Source organism: Lichenostomus cassidix, chromosome 3, assembly GCF_008360975.1.
Source record: "Lichenostomus cassidix isolate B80296 chromosome 3, HeHo_3.0, whole genome shotgun sequence".
Taxonomy (NCBI): domain Eukaryota; kingdom Metazoa; phylum Chordata; class Aves; order Passeriformes; family Meliphagidae; genus Lichenostomus; species Lichenostomus cassidix.
Genome location: NC_139483.1, coordinates 10,133,802 through 10,151,175, shown reverse-complemented (window position 1 = coordinate 10,151,175; position 17,374 = coordinate 10,133,802). Strand labels below are relative to the sequence as shown.

Here is a 17,374-nt window from a genome sequence, read left to right as displayed (position 1 = left end):
CTAGAATCCCAATTTTGCCTATTCTCCGTTGTCTCACAACGGTACAGTACTCTGAGCTTTCCTCAGAGGGATGGATGAATGGATCATGGAACAGAGAACAAGGAGGAAGTTTTCATGGCAATGTAATATTAAAAAGCATCAAGGTTTTTTTGATTTTTAAAAATTTTTTTCTTGTTTTTTTTGTTTTCTATTTAAATTGTTTGCTTGTGTTTTTCTGTTTTTAAACCAGCGAGAGGATTTCAGGGGCTTCGTTTGCACATTTATCTGTAGGAATGGCAATGCTGGGATCCTATTGAATACTGCAGGCCAGCTGCTCCAAATTGTACTGCATTTTCCCTGATCATTAGTCCCTCAAATCTTTCCCAAATCCTTCTCTTTCTACCCCACTGGGGCTGCCCTGTGTGCCAGGTGGCTGCAAACTACATGTGGGTTCTGCTAGAGGAAAATCCCAGGGAAGGAGGGTAAAAAAGCACAGGCACTTTCTAGCTGCACCTTTAGCCAGGACTTTGCTGTTCTGCTGCTAGTAAAGGGAATTGTATGTTTTTTAATCCCTCTTTTCTCCCAGGTTTCTGCAAGGATGCCTGCTGTTCCCCAATGGTGTGATGTATCCTGCCGTGCACTGATCCAAAATCCCCCTGAGGAGGAGCTGTTCTTGTCCCCAGCAGCACCCACAGAGCAGCCAGGTCACTGCTGATGTGGGGAGCCCATGGCTCCACCTCCTTTGCTCCTGAGCCCTTCCTGCTGCTGGCTTTGCTTCTCTACCTGCTGTTTATAGTAAGCACTTGTCACAGATGTAAGCTCATTAATCAGCCCAAGCCATGCTTCCCTGATTCCATTTATAGCTCTATTCCCTCTCTATTCCTTTTCACAGCCCCCACCTTAGTCACTACTCGGTTCTCAGAATCTGGGCTGTGCTTTTATTGAAGCTTGGAATGGATAAAGCGTGAAAAAATGGGGAAAATGTGGAAAGCCAGACTAATATCACAACAAAGTGTATGTAGGATACATTTAATGTTAGACTACTTGGCCTGAAGTGTATGGGCAGAAGACTGGCAGCAAAGCTATTGCATTAAGTGAAATAGAGACCATTTACCCTGAAAAGTTAATAGGCCCAGGACAGACAAACAGGAGCCCTGTCATCCTCCTGGGATTTCTTGTGTCCTGCCAGCAGCTGAGATTGCTTTACTGCCCTTAGCATTGGTCAGTGCAGTGCTGACCCTTGGCCACCAGCCTGGCTGGGAGTCCCATGGGCAGCCCAGAGGAGGAGAGGAAGGGTCATGAAATGTAAAACCCTCTGCAGAGGTATTTGGGTGCCCAAACACGCAGAGAGGCATTTCTTGGCCTTTCAAAAGTGTGGTGGTTTGAGCTTCTCTTCCCCTCCTTCTCCACTGACCTTGGTGTCCACAGAGCTGTTCCTCTCACATACTCTCAGGCTGGTCTTCTCTGGCTGCAATTACACCTGCCAAGTGACTTTTTTCTTTCCTTCTCAAACATGTAATCACAGAGGCAATACTATCATTCCTGATTGTCCCAGCTTTGACCAGCAGCAGCTCTGTCTTGGAGCTGGCTGGCTCTGTTGGACATGGGGGAAGCTTCCAGCAGCTTCCTACAGAAGCCACCCCTGCAGCCCCTCCATCCTGCCAGAACCTTGCCACACAAACCAAATACATTAAGTTCTTTGGGAGATTGGAGGGAGAGAGGAGGAAAATTTCTGTTTCAGGAATTGAGTCTGAAGAGCCTGATCCACCTTGAGGCCTTGGGAAACCTCACTGGGTACCTCTCTTCATGTCTAGGCTCCAAAATACCTTGGCAAATCTGCTTCAAAGTAGTTATGACTTCTGTTGAGCAGTTTCTGCTTGCCCAGAAGGCTGGGAACAGAGTCTCAGCAGAGTCCTCCTAGCTGTGTGAAACTGCTGCCCTGACACTGCAGTGTGAGGGTTGTACAGATCCCAGGGATGGCAAATGACTCCAACAGTACCATGTTCCTGGCTGACATGGGTTTGCAATGGGTCTGTCAGTAGCAGCTGGAGAGAGCTCTGGTCTTGGAAAACCATATGTGAGTGGTCTGGGTTGGGTTCAATTCTTTAATCCTTTGAACCTAATGTCTTGCAGTATTGCTTAGGTATGAAGCTCTGCAGCCACCACTGCTGCAGTCCTCCTGGTTTGGAGCAGGGATCTGCCTGTCCAGGCCCAGGAGGGGCTGGCAAGATGGACTGCCTTGCAGTCCTGTTTGAAAGCTGCACAGTCTCTTGTATTTATATAGTTCTGTCCGTCTCTTTCTACATCTGAATTTTAAACATCTGTTATAAGGCAATGCTGCTTTAGTGGTGAGCCAAGTTTTTCTTCTAAAACACATGTTCCCTAAAGCCTTCACCCTTTATTTCCTTTGTTCTGATTTATTGGCCTTGCCTCAGCACATGTGCTAAGCACAGTGAAAAAAAAACTACCAAACCCCACAAAACAGTTTTTTCTTTTCTCTTCCCAGCCCACATGCAACAGGATTAACACCCAGAATGCATTATATCAAGTGAATCAACAGTGAACTAACTTAGCTCTAATCTCCTACCTGCCTCCAAGTAAATATGCTGATGAAGTGTGAGTGTATGTTGATATTGTGAGGATTATCCCAGCAAAAACTTCTGTGGAGAACTGAAAAAATGGGGTAGACCCTAAATCTAGAGAATGGTAGTGAGATTAAATAATAAAAATTGTTGTCTGCCCTTAATAAATAGGTGTTTTGTGGAAATAAATTTTTATGTGCATTTTATCAATACCTAAAATGGCATAATCTGTCAAAAACTCTCTCCAACAAAATAAAGGCCACTTTTTTGTATCCCAGGGTAAGTATCAAATATCCGAGGCATTCAATTGCTAGTAAAAAAAAAAGTGGAAAAATAAAATTAAAAAATTGGTTGTTACTGTGAAGCTTATAGGGCTCTATGAGATAGAAAAGTTCTATTGAAGCTTTTGTTTGGGATGCTCTTGATGTGAAGCTTGTTGTCACATTCAGGCCTGTTAACTGTACTAGTTAACAAAGGAGAGCATTCAAAAGCCTGCTCAGAGGCATATTTGTCTTTTTTTTTTCTTTCCTTTTTTTCCATTTTGTTTTTTTATCCTTTCTAAATGGAAACCAACTTTCCTATAGCAGAATGTTTTACAGAATCTGCTTCCTTGAAACTAACACGAGGCAACAGCTGTGCTTGCAGGAAGTTGCAACATCTCCTCGCTGGATGGAGGCACAACTTGTCACAAGTGGTGCTGGTAGCAAAATGTCAGCAGAAGAAACTACTGGCAACTGCCTGGCTGGGGCACTTCACTCCTCTGAGGTGAGCTGGAGACACAATTTCACTTGGTTTCTTTGAAGAAAGAGCTTTACTCCAGCCAAGTTCAATGAACTGAAGCTATAGTAAACTTAGAACTGAATTTGAGAGAATTTGAGCCAATAGGTGTGTTCCAGTGAAAACTAAGTCAGACTTTGAACCCAAACCAGCAAAACTTTCTGATTGTGAGCACCTCTTGAGGATTAAGTGAAGCCAGGAGGTCAGGGATGGTGAGGACACAGAAATTCAGTGCTGGTGCATAATTCTCATCTAAATCCTAAAGTCAAGATCAAATCCTAATATGAAGTGATCAGACTGCTGCTTTGAGGAAACTCAGAGCACAAGTGCTATAAAATATTTATCACTGAGCATCTTTAGAATCATAATAATGCAATGACTTTAGACTGCTTTCTGGTCCAACCAAGCAGTGCTTAAAGTAGTTTGCTTGGTACCAAAAAGTCCAGTAAAGTATTTGTATTATTATGATATGTGTGGTTCTTGGAAGCTTTGTGAAGGAGCAAACTCTGTTTTGTTTGGGCGAAAAAAGGCAAACCATGCTTGCCTGGTTGAAAACTACTTGTGAGAAAGTTTTCATCAGAAAGACTCAAGAGCCTTGGGCCCTTTTTTTGTTTTCTTAGAAAACAGGAAATGAATTTTAGTTCTGTAGTTGATTTCTTAAGTGACTTACTTCCTACAATCACTTCTGGGTTCTGGAATGCTGCAGAAATTATCTGAGGGCATTTTCAACACTTCAAAATTAAAATGAAATTGCTTGAAATTGTGCCAGCATTTTAATGAAATTTATTTTCTTTAAACAAACACTTGGTGACTTTCAATATTTTTTTTAATCACAAGAGTGTTCTGAAGCCAAACACCTTTTCTCTGTGGTTTTTCAAGGACTCAGTCTGCAGTTCTACAACCAGATGTGTCTTAGGATGTAATCAAGCTCAAGATTTTTTCAGCCAAAACCGAGATGAGTGAGGAGCACTCATTTTCACACAGCACAAAGTCGTGAGTAGGTGTGTCTGCAAACACCATCGCTGCCTCTGTGCCCACAGAAATGTCTGGGCAGAAATACCAACAGAGGGTTCTGCTGCATGGGGAGGGATCAGGCCCAGGGTGAGCAGCAGGGGCCTGTGCAGCTCCCAGGATGCACTCAGCCCACCAACAAATGCTTTTAACAAGAGCTGCCATCCCTTTGCTGGGAAGAACACATGTAAGCAGAAGTGACCATGCAGCACATGGGATCCCAAGGCTTCCATGTGTTTCTCTAAAATATTATATTTTCTGATATTCACTGGGAGATTAACCACATTAGAGTAGGCTGCCTGCAAGATAAATTTCCTCTTTAAAATGTTGCAATATCCCCGACTTTCCTGGCCTTTTCCTGCAGCAGTAAGTAAACTCTTTACAGAGCTGGTAGCAAGGGAAACAGTCTCAGTCTTAAGAAACACCTCTGTACATGTAACCATTAAAGTTAAAACACAGTGACCTAGAGATGCTACACAAACAAACAAAAGAGCTACATAAAAAACCTTTTCAGCCCTATAGACATGGAAGCCCTTCAGACCATGACTCTAGGATACTCTGCTTCAACATTGTCATATATTGTAAAGGTAAATGCTGTTATCCTCAGCTTGCTTCTGTGTCTGGGCCTGGCTGGGGCTGGAGCTATGGAGATGTGAGTGCAGATAGGACCTCCCAGAGGTATATGCTAGCCAAGAAAATGCTGGCTGGGAAAATGATGTGGAGTGTGTCCAAATAAGAAGAGTCTGGAAGGAGTTTGTGATGGTCTGTTATTTCACTATTAGCTAGGAGATGTGAAATTTCCTTTTCCGGATGAGCACATCTCGTGTTTTGCATAAGAGAGCAATTGCTTCTTGTAAGACTTAGCATTTCTACTAATTTAGTGAGCTGTCCATACAAATGGACTGCATTAGTCATTGGAAAGACCTTTTTCAAGTTCCACAAGCATGTTTTAGACCTCTTGATAAAGCCAGTAGCATGCTGGACTTTCACAAGCAGAAAGACCTCCCAAAGTATGCAAGTTATTCCTGGCATGTTGTATTCTCAACATGTCAAGGAAACATGGATTATTTTTACACAAACAGGCAAATCAAAATGGTTCCTTAGCAAGCTCCATGAACATTCTTGGGCCCTAAGAAGGAAAAGAAAAAAAAAAGGAAGAAAAAAATATCGCTTCTGAATTGAGTTTCTTAGATGGATCATACTGTCACACATTCAGAAGTTCATTTGCACTAGTTTGGACCTCTGATGAATGATGGGGGAAGGATAAAAAGAAAGAACAAACAAGGACCAGGAATTAATCTGTATAAAGTATAATCTGTATAAAGTATAATTAACTTTATACTTGAGTGGATTTTTTTTTTCCTGTACTGTGGATTTATCTTCAAATGTAGACTGTGACAAACTGCAAACACTTTAGAAGTTCTTTTTAATCACCCTTGATTGAAAGGTGATGTGTGGGCGTTGAGAGGAAAAGGATCTCTGGAGCTGAGCAGGCCTGTGTGCAAAGGACACACCAGCATCTTACTGGAAACCACAAAGCAGCACAGCAGCAAGATCTCTGGAGTGTCCTCAGCTCCCCTGACACTGCAGCACACAGAGGTTTCACAAACATTGCAGGCTGTTTTGAAACTCCCTGTTATGGATTACAAATGCTGACTGCAGTTTCTAGGCGAAGGCAATTGGATACCACAGCTCTGGCCTCAGCTTGGTGTTTTATGTCTGAGCTCATGTTACCCTGTAGGGTCCCTATGTGTTAGATTGCCTCATCCCCAAAACCCAATCCTGACACCCACCACATAATCCTGTGATTTACCATAATCCTGTGATTATGGGAAAACAATAAAAAGTACTGCCTGGCCTCAGCATTTTTTCCCTCAGTGTAGGAGAAGTATTTTTCCACACAGTGAAGGGATTTTTAACAGAAAAGAGGTGTAAAGCATGCATAAATAGTGACACTTAACGTGCATCCACATCCATAGCTGCTTCTCTGGGTAGTCTGTGTACTGGTTCCATGCTCATGGTCAAATTCAGGAGCAGCACTTGCTGCTTGGGCTTGGTGGAAATACAGCCAGCTGTGTCAAGCTTCATCTTGGCCCAACTACTGTCAGTAATGCTTATATAGATGAGCATCAATAACTATCAATAATTATACCTTCACTCAGTGGGAAGGTAGTTTTATTGGAAATACTTTATCCCAGGAAAAAAAAAGGGGGGGGAAGAGGGAACTTCTGTGTAGCCAAAACCTCCAGCAACCGGGTGCTCTTGGGGTTGGTGCTGTGCAGGGCCAGGAGTTGGACTCGATGATCCCTGTGGGTCCATTCCAACTCAGCTCCTTGTGTGACTTGTCCATGGCTTCTGCACCACAGGGACAGTGCTGCTACCTTGTGTCTGCATGAAACCAAAGTTCACACTGCCTTCTTTATTTTCCTTTTCTTTTTTTAACTTTGCGCCTGAAATTTGCCCTCTCTCCTCTGACAGGCCTCAAGGAAAGCTTTGAATGTGGTGCCAGCACAACAGCAGTGAGAGAAACCAAGACAAGTACCTCCAAGATGTAATAAATGTTGCTGTTATTTCCTGTTGTTCCTCTGAATCTCCACTCTTGAGAACGTCAGTGAAATCCTAAATTTTCCTTTTATTTTTAGGCAGAAGATCCAGCAAGTTAAAAAACAGCATCACAAGGAGGTCCTAAGATGGGGCTTGCTCCAGTTTTCCTGCTGAGCATCTGTTTAGGAATTGCTGCTAAAAAAAAGTCAGAGAGGATGGTAGTTGCTGTGCTGTCACATGGCCTGATACAGCGCAGAATCTGCTTAGCATTCTTGAAGGGAAATTATCCAGTGCTGCAACTCACAATTTATAATTGGTTGCGTATTAATATCTAAAAAAGGCAATAAAATTCACTGTGTGTTTAAAAAAAATAGTAAGTAGGAGTATTACAAGCTGAGCAGTGAAAATCTGGAAGACTTCTTGGCTAGAGCAGGGCTGTGTGCAGTGTTGTTTCTCTGTTATTAATTACAAGCAATTTCAAATCATCTCCTTCCTTCAAGGAAGGATTTTGTTCAGCATTTGTGTTAATTTTAATCTTGCTAACGTGATACTCCCTTGGAACCTCTCCCCTGTGTCATAACAGTGAGACATGCTGCCTCTTTTGTCCCTGCCCTTTGGGAAACACAGTTACTGGTTGCCTCAGCCTTGCTGTCGTGACTATCAGTACACCTCCTTTGAAAGGAAAAGAAACCAAAACCCAACGGCAGCATTGTTCTTCCCCCCCGAGTTCCCTTTTATTGGTAGTATTTAAGCTAGACTGTGCGAGTCCCTCATGAAAATTGGGGGTTTAAAATGTATGGTGCTGTATTGGAGTGGAAAGCTTGTTATTCAGCACACTAATTATTTCTGAGTCACTGTATTTATGAAATGTCATGTAATAACTACTTCACCACCACGCAAAATAAATAGTGCAAAAGCAGGCACTTTATGATTTTGACATTTTAGTGTATAAGCATATTCCTGAGTCTCTCTGGGGGCTACTGGGAATCAGATAATGTTTTTATGACTTCTAAAAAAAATGACATTGAATTTCATAATCTGTAACACTCCATATATATTGTTAATGTTGTGCATTTTATTACAGCCTCAGTGGCTCATATTGCAAGTGTCAGCTGCAAAGAGAAAACGTACAAAGGTGAGCTTGTGGAACTGGGGGGGAACAAGAGGGTAAAGCCTTGCAGTGCACACCTCAAAGCCCTTGGACCAGCTGTAATGGCAGATCCCAGGCCATGCTGGGATACCAGAATTCCCCCTCAGCTTTTTTCATTTCAGGGTGGATTGCAAAGCCCTTGCTGAAGGAGGCTTTCTGCTCACATTTGTCACTAGAGGATAAGCAAGTTCGAGGTTATGTCAAGCCCTGTGTGAATGACCTGTTAACTGCAGAGTAACTGGGACACCTGGAGTGACACACTGGGCGTGAGTACAGGGGGAAGGAGGATGGGTTGCTGCTCCAAGTGGGCTTCTTAGAGTAGTCCTGCATGGTGTCTGAGAACAATGGGTGGATGCTTACCAGAATATGCGGCTTCAGAAAATACTGTGCCTAAACCCAGGCCTTTTGTGCTCCTCTGCAAAGCTTGCTTGGTGTTACAAAAGTTGTGGGTCATTTATTTGAATGCTGGGAAAAGCACCTTTTGGGAAAGGGGCAAGGGGTGATGAGGCAGCCACAGCTTCAGAAAAGCTCAAATTGTCACAGAAAATGAGAGGAAGCCATGGCTGCTGGTGGACAGTGGGGTCAGCTGTCCCCTTTCTGACATGGGGCAGGACGGCAGCCTCTTGTCAGAGCTGCCAAACTGCTCCACATGTACATGAATACAGAATGGGGCCCTGAAACTGTGGGGGATCTATCTGGGTCCTGCTTCAGCTGAATTTACAGGAGCTGGCAGACTGTGGTGACACCATCGTCTCCTCAGTGCCTTCTTTACCTGTCAGCAGTAAAATATTCCAAGGAGTGTGGAGTGTGATCTACCATACATTTTGCTGGAAGTGGTGAAATGATTTACTCTTTCCACATTAGGACAGACAGGTTATCCTTAGAACAATGAGCCCCCTGAGCTGGCAGACAGGGACAGGGAGAAGAATAGACCCCCTGTAATCTAGGGGAAGGTAGGTAGTGACCTCCTGTGCCACTTAGATGCTCACAAGTCTATTGGGCAGAAAGGGATTTGCTTGAGGGCACTGAGGGAGCTGCTGGAAGGGCTCACCAAGCTGCTCTCTATAATTTCCAATCAGTCCTGGATAACTGGGGAGATCCCAGATGGCTGGAGGCTGGTCAGTGTGACACCTTTCCACAAGAAGGATTGGAAGGAGGATCTGGGGAACTCCAGGCCTGTCAGCCTGACCTCAGTGCTTGGCAAGGTTATGGAACAGATTCTCTTAAATGTGTGATCATGCAGCACATACAGGACAGCCAGGGGATCAGGCCCAGCCAGGATGGGTTTGGGAAAGGCAGGTCCTGCCTGACCAACCTGAACTCCTTTTATGACCAGGTGATAAATGTCTCATTGAACTCAGTAACCAATGACTGGATGTGGCACTCAGTGCTCTGGTCTATTTGATGAGGTGGTGATTGGTCAAAGGTTGAACTCAATGATCTTGGAGGTCTTTTCCAACCTAAACGATTCTACAATTCTATGATGTTATGTTGTATTTCTTCTCACTTTTCTATAAATACAAGCAGCTATTAAGAATGCATCTGACTATTATCTCCAAGGATAAGTGTTTGAGATACATGAAAAATACTCAGGGAATTGTTAAATCTTCAGTAGAAAAAAAGTCCTGAGATCAATTTCCTGATTCAGTAGTGAAGTCCTCATATCATATAAAATGTAATGTGATTGTCCATGGCCCTAATGAAATCTTGACTTTTCCACCAAGCTTTCATCTATAAAAATCAAATTTGTCTGGCATTTGTCTGCATTTTGAAAGGGATAGGGATTTTTGGAAATAGATATGATAGTAATCCTTTATGGTACATTAATATAGGAGAACAATAATTTGTTGCATTTTCTTCACACAGAAACAATCAGCTGGGAAATGTGCATAATAATTGTCTTTGTCCTTCATTGTCACAGGCCATTAGCTAATGAATTTAAGCTGTACTTGGCTCTTGTTCCAGTAAGAAAACTACATTAGAGATCTTGTAGCCTTGGTATTATATAAAACCTTTCAGTGGGTTTTATTTTAGTCTCACTGAGGTGATGCTGCCATGGGCTGAGGAATGCATCTCAATTTTGTGGTGAGCAATGAGGTCAGCATGGTCTGATGTAGTGGGTCAAGCAAGCTGAAGGACATCTACAATTATTGAGGCTGCCAGGTGCCAGACCCTCTTTCCTTATGCTTTGGCCAAACTTTTCATGTCTGCTTTTGTGACAGTTTCATCCTTTGGGTGGGAAGATTTGCTAAACTTCAGTGGTAAACTAAATTTCAGTGGTACCAAGATTCATGCAAGGGCAAATGAGTAGTTTGGGCAGTGCTTTAAATAAACAACAGGCTCACATAAGTTGTTCAGTTTTACTGAACACTCTTAGTAGAACATTGTGGCATCATTCTGCCTCTGTTCAGGGATTATAGCTTCTGCACAAGCTGCAGCACCACAGCAGCCAAGGGATGGCTGTGGCAAAACATGGTTGAGTTTTATTGTGTTCTGCAGAGAGAGATGGCCCCAGGCAGCTGGCAGTGCAGGGTATTTCACTTGTGAAGTCCTGTGAGAAAAGGGCTGGGACTACCACTCCTGTTAAGAGGCACCATTTGCTCCCTTAAATCTTTTCACCTCCAAACCCACACTCTGGGGTTTCCATGACCTGCATTTGGTTGTAGTGTCTATCTCCTTGGGCAAATGTTTTAATGGCTAGTGCAGGAGGTGTTCTGAATGCTGTACCCCAAACCATGGTGTAAAATGAGCATTTCTGGCAGCAGAATCAGTGGCTGGAAAGCTTTGGTGCTCCGAGGTGTGCAGGGAGCAGGTGCCAGGAAGCAGTGATCACCCATTTTCTTAAACCAGCAACACTTACAGCCCTACTGACAGCGGTTGACTCACACCAGAAGTAAATTCAATATGCATGAAAGGACTCTTGTTCTTCTTCAGTGGAGAGCATAAAGACATACTGTCAGACAAACTAATCTCCCTCTGATAATTTTCTTTTCAACATCATTGAACTGTCATTTCTCCTGGGCTTTGCCAGAATGTTTGACACATCCGTTGTTTCCCAAAACAGACAGATTCTGCTAGCTTGGCTGATACAGGAATTTCTGCCAGCAAGAGAGATGCTGAGATGCCTTTACCATCCTTGTACTGTTGTTGTGCAGGAGCTTTGCTGAGCTCTGGAGCTCTGGTTATGGATGAAAGGAAGATATCTTGGTGATTGATTAGGTTGCATCTCTTAATGCAGCAATGGAATCATTCCCAGCACTTGGCCTGAACTGGGAGCACATTTGCTGGGATTTTGGGATTTGACTTTTTTTTACTGGAGAGAAACCCCTTTATTCCTTCAGGTCTTTAATTTCAAAAGTAGTGATTCAAGGTGCTCCCAAGCACTTGTGTGTCACCTTAGGAAATAGCCCCAGCTAGAGATTTCCTTTCTTTTCAATTGCCCCTCTGCATGGCTGACAAAGCAATCACTCCTTCTAGGCATGTGTGAGGAGTCAGTAAGATTCCTAAAACTAGTCAGAAGGAAAAAGAAAATAATTTCCCATTCCAAGACTGTGGATGAAAGATCCTCCTCCTTCAGCCAGGGACTCACTGAGGCCTCTGCTGTAGGGATACATGGTCCTTAAGGCTGCATGTCCTCCATAGCTCTTGCAGAGGAATTTAACAGAAATAACAGAAATAAAACTGTGAAGTGGGGGAAACTGGAGGAGCCCAAACATGACCATGATCTGGCAAAATAAGTCCTACATCCCATTTGTGGTCAGCTCTTTCATTTTTGGAAGATAACTGTCCTCATGTTTTCTGACAGTGTGACTTTAATATATACAGTCTAAAAAGTAGAGAGGGAGATTAGTGATAACTCAGTTAAAAATAACTTGCAACACCATTTAAATCCCTGTGGGTTAATCTGGGCATAATGAAGAACAGTTTCTGAGTCTGGAATTATCTAACTTGGCTGTGATTATCTAGTTTAATTTCCAGATTAACTAGAGATATTTATCTGAACTGGGTAGCTGCCGAGATATTAAAAGTAGGAGCAGGAAACTTTGCAGTCAGTTTTACAACACAATTAATTGCTTGTCCTTTCAAAACTGAGCCTCTCCACACCATTTCACGCCTGCCCAACACCATTACTGCAAACTCTTGTCCAGTCGAATGTCTTGCATACATGAGCAGTCCTTGGGGCTCATTTTCATGAGCTGTAACTGTGATAATTGTACCTCTTCTCCAGGATGAAGGCCACACCACACATATAAATTTCCACTCTTTGCTTTGAGATACTTTTCCTTGAGCACTAATGTCCCATTGCATGATGTTGGGATTCTGGTTGTACAAGCTGTTAGCTACAAATTCTCCCTTAGTCTGGTGGGAACGCCTTTTTGTGTAATAGATTGTCTTATCACATCTGCAAGGTAATTGCTTCTCCTCTGGCTTCCAAGAAGGCCTCAGATTTGATCTATGATGGTCTGTGCATTCCTAATGCCTGTACTCCTGATACTGATGAACTGCGTGGATGAGTGATGGTGTAGATCCAAAATTAACTAGGCATTCTCTTGAAAGGTAACATATATTATATCTGGGCAAAGAGGAGTTTCCTGCATAATCTTTGGAGACAGCTGTGTTACATTTTATGATTTCCCTGTTAGTTACAGAAATACAGGAAAAAGACTTTACATTTTCACAGTTTATTATTCTGGTTTCATGTCCAGCTACCAATTTTGTGATAAACAGGATCACAGCAGAAAAAAATGCATGGGCTGTACAACCTTCACTCCTTGACCTTCCCACCACTGAACCTGCAGTTTCCTTAGGTGCCACCATGAAGCATCTACTGTGGCCAATACAAGGGGTGATCACTGCCCTGGTGCTGCTGGCCACATTATGTGCTGTTTATTCTAAAAAGAGAGGGAGGAAGGCATTCTTTGCCTCATTAGTGCTGCAGGATGTCGTATACAAGCATAATTATACTCTGCAAAAAGGCCAGAGAGACCACACAGGAAGGGTATTGAAGAACTGGAAAGGGTACAGGAGACACCAAGCATGATAAAAAATTGAAAGTTGCTATTTATGGACAAAGTACAGGCTGCTGCTTTTTTTTTTTTTTTTTTTTTTTTTTTTTTGAGACAAAAGAAGCAAGGGCCACTAAAAGGTGTAAAAAAATTTCATTGCTATTAAAAGATAATGACAAAACTCATTCAGACCATTGCAAGCTGAGTGACAGGAGAGTGGATAATAAACTTGGAGAAAGCAGCACTAATCCAGGGTATTCTGATCCAGAGCAGGGAAATGCTGTCTGTAGCGTGGGGCCTCCGCTGCCAGTGCCCCATCTTTGGTCTTGGCTCTGCAGGCTGAACTGCATTGCGACTTCTGCATTTCAGGAATGCGACTCCTGTCCTTGACCTCCTCTGCAGATAAATACAACATGCCCCTTACTGCTGAGTGCTTTGGGAAGAATGTCAGCCAGACAAGAGAGGGGAGATAAAGGAAAGACAGGTGAGGATGTTTTTCATCTGCTCTGTTTTGAACCATCCTGCTTGACATGGCCTGCAGGACTTTGGGCAGTGGGGTTAAGAGGGGCAGGGCAGGGCATAGCTGGTGCCCCTGGGGTGGCATCATGAAGCTGGTCACAGGAGGGCAAAGGGGCTGTGACACGAGACTGCCACTTGGGGAACTGGCATTTTGGGTACCCCTCCTGGAACAGAGCCTGCAGGGGAGGCACAGCAGGATCTCACCACATACAAGTGCAGGCTGCAGCCACAGCAAGAGAGTGGGAGAACAAACAATCCTTAGGAAAAAGGTGCTGGTGAGTTACCCCAGCCCCTGTCTCTGCAGATTCCTTTTGGCAGCAGGGCTCTCCAGAGGGACAGGCTCTGGGCTGCCTGCTTCAGCCAGGGCCAGAGTGGAAACAAAACAGAAGCCCACCAGAACACATCCCAAAATCTACTTATTTTGCTGGCAGGGCAAGAACAAATGGTGATGTTTCTATGCCTTGTGCCTTAAGCACACCTGGGAGTGCTGCTGAAATGATCTGCTTTTGTTCCACGATATGATAGGAGCTGGGCTGTCTGATTCTGCAATGTGGGAATCACCTTTTCCCAGTTGCCAGTCTCAAAGTCAAGCTTTCAGAGCACAAATATAATGGGATATTGCCCACACACCCCCCCCACATCCCCTTTCAACCATTGCTGATATTTAGCAGAGGGAATATTCAAATCATTATTCCCTCCAATACAGAATGGCTGTTAGGTGTTACCAGACCATGTGAAAAGACATCTGAGTGGAATTTTATCAGCATCAAACAAGAAACAAAATAAGAGGGGAGGATAAAATAATTATTTTTTTTGCTATCTACATTATGGTTTGTATTTTTTTTAATTACTGCTGGGATGTGAAGAAACAAAGAAAAAAAGAAAAAGAGCAGACATGTTGGGGAGCAGGAGGATGGTACTTTACACATATTACTGAGGTCAGTGCAAATTCTCCACTGCTTTCATTAACAGGGGATCAAAGGTTTGATGGGATCTAGAAATACAAGGAGGTTAAAACGTGGCAGATGTAGGTAACCTCATGCACACAGCCCTTTGCTTCAGAAAGCGCAATGTTCTTGCAAATTTGACATAATCCAATTCCTTGATTTCCTCAGTGACATTTCTGCAGGCTCATGTACAGAGGGACAGGGAAATGGAGATTTATGACAGCTATTCCTAGCAAAGGTCATTTCTTTATTGGTGAACAACCTGTCCTTAGTCATGCTGATGACGAGGCGTTGAAGGATAAGGGAGAGGCTGGAGAGCTTTAAAGCTTGACAGGGAATAACAGAAATAGAGTATAGATCATCTCTCTGCTTGGACCAGGAAGCGTAAAATCTCCCACCATCAGTCAAAGCCAGGGAGCAGGAGGCAAAATCCAGAAAAAAAAACCCATAGGGATTTCTGTGGAGATTGTGAGAGAGTCTGAGGGTTGAGATAGCAGGGAGAAAGGAAAGCCACAGAGCATGAGGATGAGTTTTTGGATAGTAAGGGATTTCCTTGGTGGGACCAGCTGTTTATAAAGAACTGGGTCAGGTTGCTCTGGGGACTCCCTGGTCAGCCCCACCAACTTCAACTCAAGCAGCTCTCAGCATCCTGTCCCATGCCACTTCCAGAACAACAGAGATGAGAATGTGCTCAAATACACACAAATACACTTCCTCAGCTGTCCTTCCACAGGCAAGGAAGGCAGCAGATTTGACACGAATAGGGTTTAAACAGATTGTGTCATGCACATTATATATCTTTAAATATTAAAACAGTGTCTACCTATTCATCATAGGATTATTTTTCCTGCTTGCAGAAAAGATTTGACACTATACATAAAATGAAGCATCATTTTTTTCATAATCAGAAGGACCCTTCTGGGAGCCACATGAGAGTCATTCACTCAGCTATTGACCTTAATAGAGAGCATTGGGTACTTCGGTGTAACCAGCTTTGCTTGTTTTCACCATCAAGCTCTTAATATTGGATTAACTAAAAATGAGACCATTTCCCCGAAGCTTAGCTCAGATCCTGAGCCACCCTCTCTCCCTAGCTGAGGTAAGCTTGGAGCTGTGTCATTGTCACAAACTGGCTTGTGGCCAGCAGGACCACTCAAGAGATGTTTGCAGTGAGCAAATCAAGTCAACACAGGGGCTCCTTGCTGACCCATCTGAGTGCTCTGAGCCAAGGAAGATGTATGGGGCTCTTCATCCATACCCTTGCTAATCCCTTTCTGCCATTTATTGGTTCCTCTGGGCTGTGAGCTGCCAACAGAATTCACAAGAGCTTTTGTTGGTGTGGTGTAAGGCTCAGTCCAGTAACCTGAGAATGCTGTGGTGGCCTCTAGCTTCCAATCTGCAGCTGAAGATCTCACCCTTCCTTCCAAAGTAATTCCTCACACCCTTTGAAATCTCCTAAGGCTTTCCCCAAAATTGCAAGAACTGAGGATGGCTGCTCTTCTGTGAAATAGATAATTTGTAGGATAATTGCCTGTGTTGTATTTCTCCCCACTCAATGAAGGCAAAGGCAGCCTAATGCTGTGTACCTCCCAGGCCTGGTGTAACTCGAATCCAAAAGCTATGAAGGAAATGGAAAATGTTAATAAATAATGATGTTTGAAACACAAGTCACTGAACAAACCACCAGGCCTTCTGTGTTTATTCCACTGGACAGAAAATGTCTATCTCAGTTTGAGGAAAGTAAGATCTTGGTCATAGATATGTCTTAGGAATTAGCCTGGGTGCTGCAGGTTATTCAGGAGAGAAATCAGAGAAGCTCATGGATTAATTTTTGGTAATATACTCAGAAAAAGGACAACTGAAATAAAATCAGCACAGCTGATTACTTGGTACTTCTCTGGTATGAAGAACTAAGGATCTCCTCAGGGCCAGTGGAATTTTAAACTGCCTTGTTTGATCCACTTTGCAGCTGCCAGTTTTCCATATGGTACTTTCCAAGTCGGAACCAAGCATTTGTGTGCTCCATACTGCATGTTCTCAGTCTGATGTGCTCTGGAAATCCTGGCCTCATTTCCCAAATCCTGAGCAGGTGATTTGCACTTAAAAAACCCAACCCTCAAGTGTGCTGGAATTACTCTGTGTGTACAGACCATCTGTAAAACTGGGACAGATATGTTAAGACAAATGTGCAAAATCTTCAAAATTTAACTTCAAAAATATTCAGGGGAAAAAAAAAAGGATTTTCCAAGAAAATCTGTATGAATAGTACAACTGTCTGCAACATTTCAGTGTAACACTTTAAAAAAAGGAGAATCACTGCCTCTTCCAGGACAGCTCCAAGTGCACACCCTCTGGCAGCTGGGGTAAGGACTGCAGAGTAACACATTATAAGCAAAGGGTTGACCTTTTCAACAGCCCAAATATTCAACCTCTCCAAAGTAACTTAGCTCAGCTTAGGCCTGTGGCCATCCACACAGTCATTCTTTCTCTCCTTTCACTCCAGCCACGGAATGCTGGCAGCCTCTGCGATATGCCAGCACAGCTAGAGGCAGCTAAAGGGAAAGGAGGAAAACCCTGGGATAAGGAGCTTCCCAGTCTATGGATCAGGCTTGGAATCCATTCGGTTCGTCATGGGAAAGAACATAGAGGACTGCAAAGCCCCGAGGCTTCAATTTTACAGCTGCTCCCAGAGCTCCACTGAATTATCTTCCTTATTTCCCTGTGCTTCCACTTGATAGCTGGCTTAGTTTCTGACTTGGCTGGCTGATGGGTTAGGATTAGCTCCCAGAGATCACCCACGCTACCCTGACTCTGAAATTCACTTACTGCAAATGGCACTTTGGGATCCGAACTTGAACA

At 43.4% G+C, this 17,374-nt stretch overlaps 2 long non-coding RNA genes across 2 annotated transcripts in view; both read left to right on the top strand.

The window, feature by feature from the left end:
* The window catches only part of LOC146439021 (uncharacterized), a 37,706-nt gene extending 28,746 nt beyond the window's left edge, over positions 1 to 8,960 (top strand). The window contains exons 4-9 of the long non-coding RNA XR_014850639.1: positions 3,146 to 3,326; positions 4,218 to 4,331; positions 4,872 to 4,936; positions 6,828 to 6,900; positions 6,992 to 8,028; positions 8,151 to 8,960. This is a non-coding gene — a long non-coding RNA (uncharacterized LOC146439021). The remainder of the gene's footprint in view (positions 1 to 3,145; positions 3,327 to 4,217; positions 4,332 to 4,871; positions 4,937 to 6,827; positions 6,901 to 6,991; positions 8,029 to 8,150) is intronic.
* A 4,211-nt stretch (positions 8,961 to 13,171) lies between these two features.
* LOC146439020 (uncharacterized) lies at positions 13,172 to 17,368 on the top strand. The gene is made up of 3 exons (XR_014850638.1): positions 13,172 to 13,533; positions 14,435 to 14,506; positions 16,485 to 17,368. It is a non-coding gene; the product is annotated as an uncharacterized LOC146439020 (long non-coding RNA).
* Positions 17,369 to 17,374: the final 6 nt, after the last annotated feature.